General features: G+C 44.0%; 1 protein-coding gene across 1 annotated transcript in view; it reads left to right on the forward strand.

Annotated features, from left to right (window-relative positions):
* The window catches only part of ntm (neurotrimin), a 511,763-nt gene that overhangs the window by 160,164 nt on the left and 333,428 nt on the right, over positions 1 to 18,171 (forward strand). The window lies entirely within an intron of this gene.

Raw genomic sequence — 18,171 nt, forward strand, 5'->3', positions numbered from 1 at the left:
GTCTCGCTTCACGTCAGTGTTCTGGCGCGTTGGACGCTCTGCAGAGTGACGGCCGCATCGGAATCCCTCCTCGTCAAAACGAACGGACATGGACTTCTCCTCCGGTCGATGGGGTTCAGTCTCTCGTGGTCCGCCGGGACCAGTTTGGGTTCAGAGTCCGTCTCAGGGACGTTGAGAGACGAGCTGCTCGGAGCGCCGTGGTTCCTCCTTCACTTCAGATTCAGTCAAGTCGTCTGGATGTCTGCAGCTCAGAGCTTCTCCTGACGAGGAGCTTGATACTCACTTCTTTTTTCTGTTCTTGCAGCAAGTTGACAAGTTTGACATTTTCAAGCAGAGTGTTTCTATTTTCTTATTGTCTCATTAAAAAGCAGAATAAATGTCAGTTCTGACGACGTGACGCCGGCGTGGAGCAAACGGGATTTATTTACAGGCTGTTAATTTACTCTTCTCACCAGACCTCGTTTGTCCAGAATGTTGACTGGACGTTTCTGATGCGATTGATTGGCTGTCTGTTCTTATCACGTTTATTTTGATATTGTTTTTATTTTTGTTTTTTGCACTGTGAAGCACTTTGTGATTTTATCTGCGAAAGGTGCTATACAAATAAAGTTTATTATTATTATTATTATTATTATTATTCCGCCTGATTAGAGTCGCTGTCGGCCCGCTAACTGGAGCCGCATGAAACAAGACCTCCACCCATCAGCCACAACATTATGACCACAGCCGAAGACAGGAACTCCCAGAAGCTCTGATTTAATGACTGCTGTCGGGAGACGTCATGCAGCAGGCGAACAATTTGAAGACAGATAGAAAACTCTGAGTAGCCCTGTTTACAACAATCTTCCTGGTAATCAGATTGCGAGGTTAATCAGATTGTAAAAGTCTCATCTAAACACTTAAGTGGATCTGATTCACTCAGATCAGATTAAACTTCAGATCGGATTGTTTGAGGTCATCTATCCTGATTGATGATCTGCTTGATGCCTCATAAAGACGACTGAACACAGCAGGTTGTGTTTTATGGGAGGATTCTGGGTTCTGCGAAGGAAAGTCCAAACCAGCAGAAGTTCTTAAACGTCTCCATGGTGGACTGCCGGAGGACGGGCCGCCACCGGAGGACGGGTCGCCACCGGAGGACGGGTCGCCACCGGAGGACGGGTCGCCGCCCGAGGACGGGCCAGCGGCGGCGAGCGTTTGCTGCCAGCGGCGTCACGGAGCAGTTTGAGCAGATATCCAGCAGAAGTCCAGGCGTCGCAGGAGCCTCCAGGAGGATGTAAAAGGAAAAAGCAACAAGCCGTCAGTCTGTGTTGAACAACAATCCAGGTTGATTTCTCAGCTTTCAGAAATGTTGAGAAGTTCTGAGCAGAACGGAGGGAAAACAGGAAGTGATGCTGTGAGAAGAGAAGAGTGAAGAGAGCAGGGGGGATGATGGGATTCATTCAGCGTCGGGACTCCTCAGATGTGCTTTTGTTCCTAAACGGCAGCAGCTTCTCCTGTGACGGTGTCGGGCTGGCTTTTCGCTCTCGTGTTTTCGGCGGATGCCTGGCGGCGGTTTGCTGCTACTCGCCGGTGAAACGACCTCCGGAGGCCTGCAGGTGCAGCGGCCGAGTCGAAACATCTGAACGCAGGACGCCTCTCACGGCGGCGGCGGCCGCTGGGTTCAGGCCCGTTTCCAGAAATGAAGCCGCTCTGGAGGATCTCACCGCTGTGGTTCACACTCTGATCCATCCTCTCATCCTTCTCTCGGTTCTCTGCTCGTTCGGCTGATTGTCCGTCATTTCTTCCACCGTGAATGAAGGGCGAAGTCTGTTTTTCAGCAGACTGATTAATAGCTCCTGTCAGCATGAAACCTTTTTCAAGGTTTAAAATGATTTCTCTAACTACTGATTCTCTGGATTTCCACACCACCCTCCTAATACTGTTTTGTTTCCTCAATTAAGCTCCATCTCTACATTTCAGCCTGAAACAGTTTGATTTTCCTGAGGTCAGAGTTTTGCCTGCGAACGGCCACATTTGGGAAAATTAGAGCGTTTGGAAAACAATTACTTGTGCAGCGGAGCAGAGAGCGGAGCCGCTCTGTGGACAGAAATGTGAAGCCGTTCTCGCCGGCGCCTCCTGGCGAACACGTCGACCTCCGCTCTCCGGCCACCGCCCGCCTCGGGGCTGTTTTTCCTGACGCGCAGAAGCAGAGAGTTTGGAGGCGCTTTGACTCGTGGTCGTCTCTCTTCGTCGCAGTTTCCTTCCTGCAGCCGTGTTTCTGCACAGCAGCCGTTCGGGGGACGGTTTTGCAATATTTATGCATCTTAACTGGAAGAGGCGGCTCGGCGGTTTGCAGGAGACAAAGAGGCGAGGAGGTGCGCAGCGGCGTCTTCCTGCCCTGCGGGGGGCGCTGCTCTGTCTGAGCCGGAGTGAGAGCTCCATCAGGGGGAGAGCTGCAGGTGTGATTCCCTGGAAGTGTTGATTGGCGGAGTGTTTGCGTCCTGCCGGTGTGGACAGAGGTCTGCGCCGGTCCAACCCCCCCGAGTCTGGATCTGCAGTCCTGCGGCGAGCGATTAGCTCGGCGGCAGCTCGGCTCCGCCTGTCGCGCTGTTAGCTCCAGGCGGATCCTCGGGGCCACATGGGCGACATTGGCCTTCAGGCACTGCAGAAAAAGCTCTTTTTTTAAACGACCTCCTCACAGGAAGCCGAGCTCATCAGAACCAGCAGGTCGTTTCTCCTGCAGAGGAAGAAATGATTTCACTGCAGAGGTTTGACCGTGAAGGTCGGCTTCACCACGGAGACCTCCAGCTCTGCGGGGGTCCAGAAGGGTTGACTGAGTGGCGGATGGGGTTCGGTCGTCTCTCAGTAGGGAGGTTGCAGGTTTGATTCCCGGTCTCCACATGTAAAATGCTGCTGGAAAAGCACTATTTCAATGAAAATCATGAAGGATTTAACTGAACCAGGAAGCTGGTTCCACACATTTCTCCATATAAAACCAGAAACTCAGCGTTCAGATCTGCAGCTGAGACATCTTTATCATTTTCCACCAAATAAAACTTTATCTGGAGCCACTAAACATTTAACGACATTTAGAGTGTTGCTATATCTGCAATGAAGACCCTTACCAAAAAGTAGTATATTCAAGTATACTTTGAGTATACTAAGAAATAAGATAGTACTCTTATAGTAAACTTCAAGTGTACTACTTATGTACTTATACAAGATATACTTTGCCAAGTTAATGTTAAGTATACTCTGGGTTTACACAAAACTATACTAAAAGCATATTTGCATAGATCAGTACACTTGTTTCAGTTTTGTCTCTTTAAAGAAAGTTAAAATATTACAATTTAGCCCATACTGCCATTTGTAGTTACAGTGTAATTAAAAATTGTACAACTAATGCTGTTGTAATACAGTACATTTTTCCACTCTTGAAATCTTGTTATGCATGGTTTAAAATTAATTAAAATACAATAATTAAAAATCCAGCTTTCTAGTTTGTGACAATACCACATCATTCATGTGCCTTATTTTTGTGACTGTACCAATTTTAGAAAAGGAAAAACAAAATGTTACCTTTCAGTCCCATTCATATTTATTGGGCAAAGGTATCACATACATTTTAAAAGCGGTCTCAACAACACATTTCATCATACACATTTCTTTAAATGCAACCAAGTATTCAATCAGACCCAGCTGCCCATCTTTCAATAACACAGCACTGTTAAATCTTTTCTTTAGACGATCATAGATCTTTCTGTGAAACAAAACTCCATCAACTAAAAAACGTTTGAAATACCAAAAATACTCGCTTAGATTTGGAAATAACCTAGAAATGGCGAGACGATGTGGATCTGTAATATCATCTTGACATAAAGGATGACCAAAGCCCTTGACACTTCCATTTAAAACAACACATTTCTCTGTTCTTCCGTTATATACATAAGAGTTTTTTCAACAAATGACTCAACCTTTTCAGATGTGATGGCGTTTTTGGCTTTTTCTGCCAGTTCTCTCCACAAAAGAAATGTTTTAACTATTTGCGACGGGACATATTGTGTACCATGAAGCTACCAATTGTCGAAAGGGAAAAACAAAATGTTACCTTTCAGTCCCGTTCATATTTATTTGGCAAAGGTATCACATACATTTTAAAAGCTGTTTCAACAACTACACATTTCATCATTATAGCTTCAGGCCATATGGCAATCAATCTCCCAGTTTTTTTCACTTCATGACAAAATGTGCTTTCCACATTTATCTGGGGATCTCTACAAAAAGTTCTGTGTGATTTTTCCAGTTCCTCTATTAACACACAACATTTTCTGACACATTCACAAGATCCAGGGCCTTCATGTTCACACATTTCTTTAAATGCAACCAAGTATTCAATCAGACCCAGCTGCCCATCTTTCAATAACACAGCACTGTTAAATCTTTTCTTTAGACGATCATAGATCTTACTGTGAAACAAAACTCCATCAACTAAAAAACGTTTGAAATACCAAAAATACTCGCTTAGATTTGGAAATAACCTAGAAATGGCGAGACGATGTGGATCTGTAATATCATCTTGACATAAAGGATGACCAAAGCCCTTGACACTTCCATTTAAAACAACACATTTCTCTGTTCTTCTGTTATATACATAGAGTTTTTCAACAAATGACTCAACCTTTTCAGATGTGATGGCGTTTTTGGCTTTTTCTGCCAGTTCTCTCCACAACAGAAATTTTTTAACTATTTGCGACGGGACATATTGTGTACCATGAAAGTGTTTAAGTAGAGTGCCCATATTGGACTCAAATGGAAATGTTGAAGTTGCCCATAAAGGGCCCCAGTGTTTGACACTTTGTGTTACATGTGTAAGTAGGTGTATATTAAAAGTCATGTGATCCTTTCCATAAAATCTTTGAAACTCAATAACAAACTTTTTAAGTGCCAGTTCTGCCATCATTATGGCTCTGGTCTTGATCTTTTCCTGCAGTAATGTATATATGCTGAACACCAAAAGGAACAGATGGTTCCAATATTTAGCAGGAAGAATTCCTTTCAATACAGGCAAGGCATAGAAGAGGAGAAAGGCACGCCACTCTGAAGCCTTCCAAAACTTCCTTTCAGTGATAGATCTTGGGGTTCTAGTTACTTCAACAGGAGGCTTTATGTTTTCTAGTCTCGAATCAATTTCTTTTGTTTGTTTCCCCACGTACCAGGGAGCATCACTGTTTACTGTATCAAACCATAGTGAAGACAGTTGTCGAGTCACACCGAGGCACACATTGTGTTGGTACTCAGGAATGAAACCATTTATCATTTGAAAGTGACCAAGCTTCATTAAAGGAGAAGGGCCTTTGACTCCAAACACTGGCTCTTCCACAGTTGCCGACATTGCATGACTAAAATGATCCTTCTCATTACGCAAGGGAGGTTCCGGTCTATTGTACGGATATGTTTTGCCGCCTTTGTGATAGCAAAAATCACAGCCATAAAAACCATTGAACTGCTTTGTGTTACGAAGTAAAGGACGAGCCACAGAATCAGAACTACAAATAACCACAAATACTTTAGAAATGCAATGGTTTCCCTGCTTGTCTTTCCAGGCAACACCTTCAGTCTCCAATAAAGATGCTTCTTTAACAAATGGTGCTAGTAATGTAAACATAGAGGGCTTACCTGGCCCAAACCATAATGCTGGCATCAAAATGTTTTTTTTTCTCAAGTCTGGGGACAGTTCATTGACCTGACACTGAATTGGCCAAATGCTGCATTTGGAACTTTTGAATACTGGTGCTCCATCACAATTCCATATTAAAGTTAAGTCATTTTTCCCAAGAACACCACTGTCACATAATTTCTTATACTCTTCACCAGACTGTACATCAGAGACAATCCCCAACTTTGTATCATGCCGATTAAGACTCAAACTGTGTTCTTTCAGAAGCTGTTGAATCTGTGCACGCAGAGGTAACACAAGAAAATAGATGCCTTTCTTCAGGCAAGCATCCACATCAAACAGTTCATTGCAGAAGTCACATTGATGGGGGCAGTCAGCCTGAACACCAAAGTACTTTAAACAGTGTTCACAATAAAAATGAAGTTCATATGAAGATGACCTTCCAAATTCTTTCTGGAGCATGTAATGTGATGGAGGAATCATACCAGGAAGCATTATGTTGAGCATTTCAAGTAAATTAGTAACTGCTTCTCCCGATAAATTGTGCCGTAGCAGAAAAGACATCAGCATCAGTAATGTTTCCCCTTTTGAAACTGTTGCACCTGGATACAAAGGCTTTTCAGCTTCTCCAGATTCTCCTCCATCCTCTCCGACGTCCCCTCCTCCTCCTCGGTCCTCTCCTCCTCCTCCTCCGCCCTCTCCTCTTCCTCCTCCTCCGTCCTCTCCTCTTCCTCCTCCTCCGTCCTCTTCTCCTCCTCTGTCCTAGGTGAGAATAGTTGTGCTCATAAGTTTCCACATCCTGACAGAATTTTTGATTTAATCATGACATTTTTTCAGAGAATAGTAATGACAACTTTTTTTTTTTTTAAATCAATCATGTTCATGGTTACACAACCATGTGGTTCTATAAGGAGAATATGAAAGAAAAATATACAACGTGAAAGGAAAACTTTAGGTTGATGCTGCTTGTGTAAAGACAGACACTTGGATGTTAAGAATGATGAGCCTGTGACCAATAATGACCAGAAGAGGAGTTAAAACCTGCAGTGGGGCTAAAAGGTCTTTGGCAGCCAAAAAGATCTTCAAGTCCCCCCACTTAAAAAGATAAGAGTGGTCTGTAATTTTAATCACAGGTACACTTCAACTGTGAGAGACAGAATGTGAAAAAATCCAGGATATCACATTGTATGATATGAAACAATTTTACAGTAAAAATGTGCCAACAATATGTATTTGGTGCGTACAAACAGGCAAACTTTTTGTCAGCCAAATACTTTGCATATGTGAAGTCTACTGAGAATGGAATTTCCGGAGCCCTTATCTGTATGTTGACTAGTTTTAACAAAGTCAAGGTAATCACTGACTGCTATTTTACAGTGTATGATTAAAGCAGAAAATGACTCCTAAGGACAATCACTTACGCTGTTTTCAGCTGCTCTGCTGTCGGAGACCATTTCAGAATCTGACAGGTATTCTTCATTCTACAGGCGGAAAAAAAAAAAAAAAACAGATCAGTAAAGACTACTTGTTACCGTTGGAATTTAATTCACTCAAGCTAAAATTTGGGTGAAGTATGAATTTACCGCTTTATAATCTGTAATTGAGTTTTCCTCATCTTCCCCATTTTCTTCATCTTCTGTGGTACTTTGGCCAAAATCATTGAAGGCCTACAATGTAATAACAAACAAAAGAATTACTTGAAGTTTAAGGTAAGGAAATGATGCAATGCAGCATTTGTCCCCTATTCTTTGGAAGGATGAAGCAAATGTGGAAGTTAATGGCATGCAGCATTGGGAGGGAGCCTATTTAAAATGACAAAGTACTGATCCCAGAAAAATGGAATTACTTGTCTCAATAGCAGCTTTAGTATTGATTTGGTGTTGATGAATTGATTTTTTGACAACCATAACCCCTACATTTTAAAACTCACAAAATGTCTAACATTGGCCCATTACTTCATCTTAAAATGTCATTGGTCTTATGTAAGGGGAGTTCAGAGTGCTTGGTATCACTGTCCATGTTTATGGATTTACCTCTTGAATGTCAGTCCTGCAAGAAATTGTGGGTAAGTCTTCCACCTCCTCATTTGCTTCATCACTGTTTGAGGCACTGCTCACATCATCTTCTGTGTAATTTTGGAGAGCTTCACAGGTTTTTTGGGGCTTAATAAATGGATAGAAAAACCAAGTCAAGTATTTACATTTCAAATGCATAGAATATTAAAGGGCAACTCCGGTTTTTTGACACCTGGATATTATTTATAGGTGTGTCATGCTCATATACTCACTCAGACAAACATCGTGCACCTCGGAGTCCTCCAGAAGTTATTTAGATCCAACCGATTTAGCGGGGGCCACGGCAAGGGAGCTTCAGCGTGGTACATAATGTCTGCTAAGTCGCTCATTTCGGCTGTATTTTTTCATCCATCGCCAGCGTTATCATAAAGTCAGCTCGTCTACTGTCTTCAGCTGGGTCAGCTGACAGTTTTCGCTAACTTAGCCACAATTAGCTCAGATGGGAACGTTGCGAAGCTCCTCTCCCCAGCAGAGAGGCACTTTGAGTCGGCCGTGGCTGTCACGGTGCCCGGGTGCCTGACTTCCAGGGGCCGAGTTGGGGCCGATTGGGTAAATGGCAAAGAGCTGCTCCACGGAGGTGACGGGAAAGCTCCAGTAGCCGCGCTGCAGCCTGCTTCACGTGCCTCCCTGGTTATGCGGCGGTTCGCCGCGCGCTCCGCGGCTGGCACGGAGCGCGTCTCCGCCCGCCGCGGCTTGCTCCACGGAGGCGCGTGAAGCAGGCCACGGCTTCCAGGGGCCGATTGGGTAAACGGCCTGGAGCTGCTCCACGGAGGCTGATGGGAGAGCTCTGGATCTCTGCTCCCGGGCGGAGACGCGCTCTGTGCCGACTGCGGAGCGCACGGGGACCTGCCGCATAACCACGGAGGTGGAGAGGAGCTCCGCGACGTTCCCATCCAAGCTAATTGTGGCTAAGTTAGCGAGGTGTCAGAGAAGATCCAAGCGCAGCAAATCCCATCAGAGCAGAGCAGACCTTTGAGCATCCAACCCCGGGGCGCTCCTGGAAGTCTCTCCTCACCGAGAGTCTCTGGAGGTCTCCAAGCCGGGCAAGGAGTGCTGTGCGTGGGCTGCGGGGCACGCACAACCGCTGACGGGAGAGGCTCCAGCATCCGAGCTAATTGTGGCTAAGTTGAAGAGAAGAGCTAAGCACAGCAGATCCCATCAGAGCAGAACAGAGCAGAGCTTTGAACATCCAACCCCGGACCAAAAGGCCACGGAGGCCCCCCGCCCAGCACGGCACCCAGCGCGGCCGCTGTTTCGGACGGTTCTCCCGACCCAGCGGCCTAGCCTCCAGGCTCGGCTCTGCAGGCAGGCGACCGGACACACGCGCCGGTCACCCCTGGCCGTCTGACCACGGTAGACATATGAAGACGGTAGACGAGCTGACTTTATGATAACACTGGTGACGGATGAAAAAATGTAGCTGATATAGGGCTGGACAATATGGCCAAAAATGTTATCACAATATAGGTCTTAATTTCGGTCGATACAGTATAATTCCGATATCGATATAAATAATACAAAAACCTTAGAAAAACTGTTAAGAATCATGTAGATAATGTACTACCTGTAAAACTAGAAATTATTTATCCAGGAAGCTCCTCCAGTATAACATTTTAGAAATAAAAGCTACAATAAATTAAATGTTTACCTTTTATTTAAGAAATATGAAATCACTGTCAAATAAACGTAAGTTTCACCTTTTTCAATATAAATAGCTTTAACTTTACACTTAAATACAGTTATGTTATTGTTATAGATTCAAACAAAGCTGCTTCAACCAGGAAGAAAAATAAAAGTGTTCAGAATTACTGCAATAAACAGAAAAAAGAGTGAGCAACAACAAACAAATATTACTGGGACAGGGAATTGAAATAACTGCCATACACTCACCTTTTCAATATTAATAGCTTGTCTAAACTACAACAGTTTTTATTATAAAAAAGAAAAGTGCTCAGAATTACTAAGGTTAACTACAGAATTACTTAAGATTGTAGTGATTCTGGTGACACTGCAGCGAATCCATGTACTGTCTTTTTTTTTTTTTTTTTGGTGGCATTTGTCTTCACTGTTGCAGCGTCTTGTAAATTGTAGACGGTCCCTGAACCCCGCAGCACCAACGGCTCCTAATCGAAAACAATTTTGCTTCTGCTTGCTTGATAGACAGATACTTTTAATGAAAATGAGCTTGCAGCATGTAGTCCACCTCACAACGATGGGATGGAGGAGCCCTTTGTATGTTACTGACGTTTTGTTAAAAGAGTTATTGAGACCGAAAGTCCGCATCTGCCAACATGCTGCTAACTTTACTGGACTGTTCAATGAGTGATATTCCTAATTCGTGGCCACAAATTAATATTTGGAGCGCACGATTTATTATTTCGCGGCCACAAATTAGCTTGTGGAAGCTTGTTCAGTCGCGTTTATATCACAAGTTCTCATTTTGGAGCTCAAACTTACCGCGGTGTTGCTTAGCTTGTGGCCTGAGCTGAGGACGGCCCGCTGGGGTGTGCAGAGTACTGATTACTCTCTCACGGCGCTTTCTGCTCGGCTTGAATCGGCGGCGCCATGAACAGCAATTAGTGATTGTGAAATGCATACTGTAATGCACTATATCGAAAATGTGTTTAAAATTCATATCACCGTTATTGAAGAAAAATATACCGCGGTATATATTGATATCGAAATTTTGTCCAGCCCTAAGCCGAAATGAGCGATTTTGCAGAGATGATGTCCCGCGCTGAAGCTCCCTTGCCGTGACCCCCGCTAAATCGGTTGGATCGAAATAACTTCTGAAGGACTCTGAGCTGCACGATGTTTGAGTGAGTATATGAGCATGCACACACCTAGAAATAAGGTCCAGGTGTCAAAAAACCGGAGTTGCCCTTTAATTAGTAGTGCATTATATAAATCAAACTTCAATATAGCACAACAAGATGCATAACCTACTAAAATCATGGCATTTACAGACAGATCTACTGGAGTCATGTTCACTGAGGTAAAAACAGCTATTTCACATGATGCGCAGAAAGCTGTGCAGTGGGTTTGACTGGTTTAAGATCAACATCATTCTTTAGAAGGGAATTTATGGTGCAGAGGCAACCGAGTTAAAAAGGCCAGAACTCATCTACACATCATAGCAGTGCTGGAACATGTGTAGGGAATTGAAAAACTGTAATTTTAACAATTAATGTCCGTATGGTTACTTTAATGAATGAATGAAAACATATCTTTACTGTTGCTGTGCTTCACACAGTTGCATTGGTTGGAATGTGATTTAGATATTAGATATTTTATCTAACACATAAATTAGAAACTTCTGGCCAGGGACCAAAGCAAAATTAAACAAAAAAAGCATTGGGCTAAAAGTAAAGTACATGTAGATCTTGAACAAAGTACATACTTGAATTTACCTTTAAAATGTCAGTTTGCAAACATCTCGTTGCAGAAAAGTCTTCCTCCACCTTCTCACTTTCCAAGGCACAGTTTGAGGCACTCCTCAAGCCATCTTTGGCATCTGTTTGGAGAGCTTTATAGTTGTCTTGCAACTTATGACAGGAAAAGGAAAAACACAAGCTGACATATTTACACAGCAGATTTTTAATGCAGACCTTAGTACAGGGGTGTCAAACTCCGTTCCTGGAGGGCCACTATCCTGCATATTTTAGATGTTTCCCTCTTCCAACACCTGATTCAAATGATCAGGCTCGTGATCAGGCTTCTGTTGAGCTTGATGATAGGCTGAGCATTTGAGTCAAGGGTGTTGGAAGAGGGAAACATCTAAAACATGCAGGGTAGTGGCCCTCCAGGAACTGAGTTTGACACCCCTGCTAGCTAATAAATAATGTAAACACTGAAAAATGTAGGAACTCCGCTACAAGGCTCGGGAAAAAAAGTGAAAATAATGCATCTCAGAGGGTTAGGCTATGACTTTTCTCCTCTGACATTAAAGCTAACACAGTGATGGCAAATTTACGCGGATTTACGCCGATTTAATCGTTAACATCTCGCCGGGAGTCCGCGAGTCTCCGTCGGATCCAGAAACAGCCCACACTGTGGTGGCGGCATCCGGAGAACAGCACGCACTGGACACTGAAGCGCCGTGCACGGAGTTTCTGATCGCCTCCCATGTTAATCTATCTGACTGCCCGGACACAACGCGCAGGAGGGCGCCGCGGCTCGCGCTGTCCAGCGCGCCTGCTCCGCTATTTTTCACAAGAGCCAAGAGCGCCATTTGTCAAGCTGGATCAAGCAGATCGGACAAGACAGAAAGTCGGAAACAGAAAAGGCAAGAGATTCCGGTCAATTTTCAAAATAAAATAAATTAAATGACGATTAGTTATGGTGTTGCCCGTCCGTCTATAATTAGTCACTTGGGTCTAATCACAAGAGAGATGGACACACACACAGACAGACGTACACGCCCAATCAAACAAACAAACACACACACACACTCTCCCACACACACAGCGACAGAGATTCACGTGATGCAGAAAAAAAAAGCACAGGAGGAGAAAAAGTCTCTCCACAGGACACCAATACACACACATCCATACTGACAGAGCGAGACAGAGGTAACAAATGTGAAAACCGAGAGCAGACGGGTCCAGCCGAGTGCAGTCGATGTGTGACCAGGCGGAGAGCGCAGGCAGCAGATATGCCTCCAATACGAACAGCCGAGCGCTGGCGCGGAGACGTTCGCGGCGCCTCCGCTATGCTTCGGCGTCCAGGGCGTCAGCAGCGCCGAGATCCCAAAGTGGCTTGTGGCCGGCCACTAGGCGGCAATGCCATATGGCCGTTCTGTTGTGCCACAAGCCATTCAGGAGTGGCTTATGGCTGACCCAGCACTGGCGTATGGCACGACCACTAGAGGGAGCAGTGTGTAAACACCAGTCGTCTTGACAACCACAAATTCACTTTACGGTACAGGGTATTTGCGACGTGTTTTTTTTTTCTTTATTATCAGAACGACTGGAACATTGTAAACATATGAGGAAATGTCATTATGCAATGTGCTTTTAAATTAAGTGGAAGTGCGATTAAGGTTCGTTATATTTTTTATATCTCACACCGACATCTGTAGACGTATGGTCGCCGATGACTTAACAATTAAAGTCAAGTGACCGTCTGTGTTATAGAGGCTACGGTGGCTAGGCTAACCGTTGCTGCTGAGGTGTGTGTGTGTGTGTGTGTGTGTGTGTGTGTGTGTGTGTGTGTGTGTGTGTGTGTTGCAAGACTTACATATGTTTTTATGATGGACTGTGCATTATTTATAGTCTCATATCGTAACTATTATAGTTGATTACCTCTTAAAAGGGTCATAAGTCATTATTTTACTTTTGAAAGCATCCGGGTGGCGTTGGCATAAGGCAGCGGACCGGGTGGATAGAGCAGTGCACCGGGGACCGGTGGGGGGTGTGGCGGCAGCTGCGTGGGGCAGTGCACCGGGGACCGGGAGGGGGGTGGTGGTGGCGGCTGTGTAGGGCAGTGCACCGGGGACCAAGGAGGTCGGGGGGTGTGGCAGCAGCGGCACTGGCGCGACCGGGGTGGTGCATATGGTATTACAGGTTCGCCACATGGCGTGTCACATTTACCATATGGCATCACCGGCTGGCCATATGGCGTGCCATATTTGCCATATGGCATCACCGGCTCGCCATATGGCTTGCCATATTTGCCATATGGCATCACCGGCTGGCCATATGGCGTGCCATATTTGCCATATGGCATCACCGGCTGGCCATATGGCGTGCCATATTTGCCATATGGCATCACCGCCTCGCCATATGGCGTGCCGTATTTGCCATATGGCATCACCGGCTGGCCATATGGCTTGCCATATTTGCCATATGGCATCACCGCCTCGCCATATGGCGTGCCATATTTGCCATATGGCATCACCGGCTGGCCATATGGCGTGCCATATTTGCCATATGGCATCACCGCCTCGTCATATGGCGTGCCATATTTGCCATAGTGCATTTCATTTTTGCTACATGGGATTTCGTGTTTGTTGCATTGCCTTTTAGTTTTACAATGTTCTATTTCTGTGTAATGGCAAGACATGTACTTGTACTTGTATTTTTATAAATTACTGTATATTATGAATAGTATTATATTAAAACAGTTCTAACACACCTGTTTTTGGGGGGATTTTTTTTTTTTTTTTTTTAGAGCATAGCTCCAACATGATCTGCCACCAGAGAAAACAGCTGGAGCCTCTCCAACACTGCACTGCGCGTCTTGATCACCATGGAAACCAAGAGGTTCTGCAATCATCTGGAAGTGATTACAACATTATCTCTTAAATGTTGTTTATTTCTGATTAAATAAATGTGTATTTACCCTTACAGTGGTCTGCGTGCTCCTCGTTACTTCCACCTTACCACACGTCCCAATTGAAACAACCACATAGCTCATTAATTTATGATCCAAATATTAATTCATGATCCAAATTATGACCAAGAACTATATTTTAAAATCAAGTGTCTCATATTGGTCATGTAAATAATATCACGGAGAATCACGGACTGAACGAGTGTTTTTTTTTTTTTTTGACAGAGGGCGTTGCTCCAAGAAGTTTGAGCAAAAATACAATTCTCTGCATTGAATAATGACCTCAGGTAGACGTTCAAAACATAACAAAAATCACAAAAATAGTTTCTCAAACAGATCAGAAGCCCCAATATGTAACATTAAAAAAAGACTATCGAACGGAAACAAACTTGTTTCAGCAAATGTATGTACTGTATGAAGATGAATACACCTTAAAATTAAACAGAACTTGTTATATAATGCACAGAAGCGTATTTGTAGACAAATATAATTAGTTTAAGAGCAAAAACTCGCTCCGTTAAAAAAAAAATCCGTCCGTGAGGTACTTCCGGGTCAGAGTTCAGAGTCCTTAGGAACAGCCTAACAACCAGCGGAGCGGCATTTTAGAAGACAAAATAGACAGATTGCGCATTTAAACAAAAAACTACAGATCACATCCATAAACCGAGTGGAAAATATGAAGATAAAATGTACATGTATTGCCAGAGAAGCACTGTGTAAATTATAATTTAGAGACTTCCCCGTTCGATAGTCTTTTTTTAATGTTACATATTGGGGCTTCTGATCTGTTTGAGAAACTATTTTTGTGATTTTTGTTATGTTTTGAACGTCTACCTGAGGTCATTATTCAATGCAGAGAATTGTATTTTTGCTCAAACTTCTTGGAGCAACGCCCTCTGTCAAAAAAAAAAAAAAACACTCGTTCAGTCCGTGATTCTCCGTGATATTATTTACATGACCAATATGAGACACTTGATTTTAAAATATAGTTCTTGGTCATAATTTGGATCATGAATTATTATTTGGATCATAAATTAATGAGCTATGTGGTTGTTTCAATTGGGACGTGTGGTAAGGTGGAAGTAACGAGGAGCACGCAGACCACTGTAAGGGTAAATACACATTTATTTAATCAGAAATAAACAACATTTAAGAGATAATGTTGTAATCACTTCCAGATGATTGCAGAACCTCTTGGTTTCCATGGTGATCAAGACGCGCAGTGCAGTGTTGGAGAGGCTCCAGCTGTTTTCTCTGGTGGCAGATCATGTTGGAGCTATGCTCTAAAAAAAAAAAAAAAAAAATCCCCCCAAAAACAGGTGTGTTAGAACTGTTTTAATATAATACTATTCATAATATACAGTAATTTATAAAAATACAAGTACAAGTACATGTCTTGCCATTACACAGAAATAGAACATTGTAAAACTAAAAGGCAATGCAACAAACACGAAATCCCATGTAGCAAAAATGAAATGCACTATGGCAAATATGGCACGCCATATGACGAGGCGGTGATGCCATATGGCAAATATGGCACGCCATATGGCCAGCCGGTGATGCCATATGGCAAATACGGCACGCCATATGGCGAGGCGGTGATGCCATATGGCAAATATGGCACGCCATATGGCCAGCCGGTGATGCCATATGGCAAATATGGCACGCCATATGGCCAGCCGGTGATGCCATATGGCAAATATGGCAAGCCATATGGCGAGCCGGTGATGCCATATGGCAAATATGGCACGCCATATGGCCAGCCGGTGATGCCATATGGTAAATGTGACACGCCATGTGGCGAACCTGTAATACCATATGCACCACCCCGGTCGCGCCAGTGCCGCTGCTGCCACACCCCCCGACCTCCTTGGTCCCCGGTGCACTGCCCTACACAGCCGCCACCACCACCCCCCTCCCGGTCCCCGGTGCACTGCCCCACGCAGCTGCCGCCACACCCCCCACCGGTCCCCGGTGCACTGCTCTATCCACCCGGTCCGCTGCCTTATGCCAACGCCACCCGGATGCTTTCAAAAGTAAAATAATGACTTATGACCCTTTTAAGAGGTAATCAACTATAATAGTTACGATATGAGACTATAAATAATGCACAGTCCATCATAAAAACATATGTAAGTCTTGCAACACACACACACACACACACACACACACACACACACACACACACACACACCTCAGCAGCAACGGTTAGCCTAGCCACCGTAGCCTCTATAACACAGACGGTCACTTGACTTTAATTGTTAAGTCATCGGCGACCATACGTCTACAGATGTCGGTGTGAGATATAAAAAATATAACGAACCTTAATCGCACTTCCACTTAATTTAAAAGCACATTGCATAATGACATTTCCTCATATGTTTACAATGTTCCAGTCGTTCTGATAATAAAGAAAAAAAAAACACGTCGCAAATACCCTGTACCGTAAAGTGAATTTGTGGTTGTCAAGACGACTGGTGTTTACACACTGCTCCCTCTAGTGGTCGTGCCATACGCCAGTGCTGGGTCAGCCATAAGCCACTCCTGAATGGCTTGTGGCACAACAGAACGGCCATATGGCATTGCCGCCTAGTGGCCGGCCACAAGCCACTTTGGGATCTCGCTGTCTCTCCAGGGCGTTCCTGGCGTGAGGCTGAGCACCGCGAACGGAAAGCACCAAGCCACCGGAGCTGTCATCGACAGGTCCGGTGGCTGCTCTTCCCAGACTGCTCTCCCCGGCAAGCTATCCCCCGCTGGCTGCTCGGCTAACATCTGCTCGCCACCCGTCTGCAAGAACCGCACCTGTTCCGTCTGTCAACGTCTCCCCCCCGCCCCGGTCTACAACTTTCAGCTGAAACCAGAATTTACTGTTGCCATCACTGCTAACATGTTGAAGACAATAATAGGGCAAAATTTAAAATTTAATCTCTGAAGGAAAAAACGATGTTTTTGACTTCCGTGTCTCGCCAGACAAACTGGCAAACGTGTCACTCACTTTGCATTTTTTCAGCGAATTTTGAACAGTTTTAAATGAGAAAATTACCGTAAATACTTACTTTTGCTTTCTTCCATCTGCAACGTGTACTTTTTGGGATTCTTTCTGTGTCATCCTCCAAATATCTTTTGTAAGGTCCCGAACGTTTCGCCATTAGCTCAAGGTCCCGAACGTCTCGCCATTAGCTCATTCTCCTACCCAGCATGCATTGTCACAGTCATCTCGCGGGACTACTTTATTAAAATGCGCCTATCTCGCGATAGTTCATTTCGCGCTCTTAAACATCTTCCCGCTCACTGAGCCTTGGCTGTGACTCGGACTGTTCCCAAAACGACAAATATTCCTTCATTATGGCTTACGCAATTTATTATTTTAAAGACCACACAGTGGAGGTAGGGAAAATAAGTTGGCTAAGCAACGAAGATCAGGCGGACCTTTCTTCAAAGGCAATTAGTCAGTGTCCGAATCTTGATTCTGAAGAAGGATGGAGGAGAGTGAAATGGCAGCCAGGAAAGAAACGGAAAGACGGGCCAGAGTTTTTTCCTGCTAAGATTCTGATGTTGAGCGGTAAGTACGATACGTTTTCTTTTTTAGCAGGCCATTGTTTTTTTTTTTAGTAATTTATTTTGTGGCGGGAGATATTTGTTAGCTCCATTTAAGTTTTTAAATCTTTCAAATCCATTCAGGAATTGCACAGAACAGTTAGCGACAAAAACTCAATTGGTGCAATTATATTATCTACATTACCGCCTACCTAATTATCGTTCAGTTTGCAGAAAACACTGCGTTTATTGGTCGTTTCAGCCGTGTCTGTATGGCTAAAACAAGTCTTTTTTTTAATGCAATGTTTTTTTTTTTTTTTTGCCGCGGATAGGCTACCGCCATTGTGAATAGCTGCATTATTGGCATATGAAGAGTTCATACTTAAAATAAAAAGAACTAACTCAAAGTTCAGTTCACATATCTAAAAATCAACTAGTTTATTTATGTTAGTACTCAATAAAAGCCTCTTGTTAAGTATCCATCACAAGTCACTGATACTACAAAACAAAACAAAATTCTTGAACATGGGTGAAGCGGATTATACAGCGTCCTGTGTCATGCGCACA

The sequence above is a fragment of the Salarias fasciatus genome, chromosome 10 (assembly GCF_902148845.1).
Source record: "Salarias fasciatus chromosome 10, fSalaFa1.1, whole genome shotgun sequence".
Classification (NCBI taxonomy): domain Eukaryota; kingdom Metazoa; phylum Chordata; class Actinopteri; order Blenniiformes; family Blenniidae; genus Salarias; species Salarias fasciatus.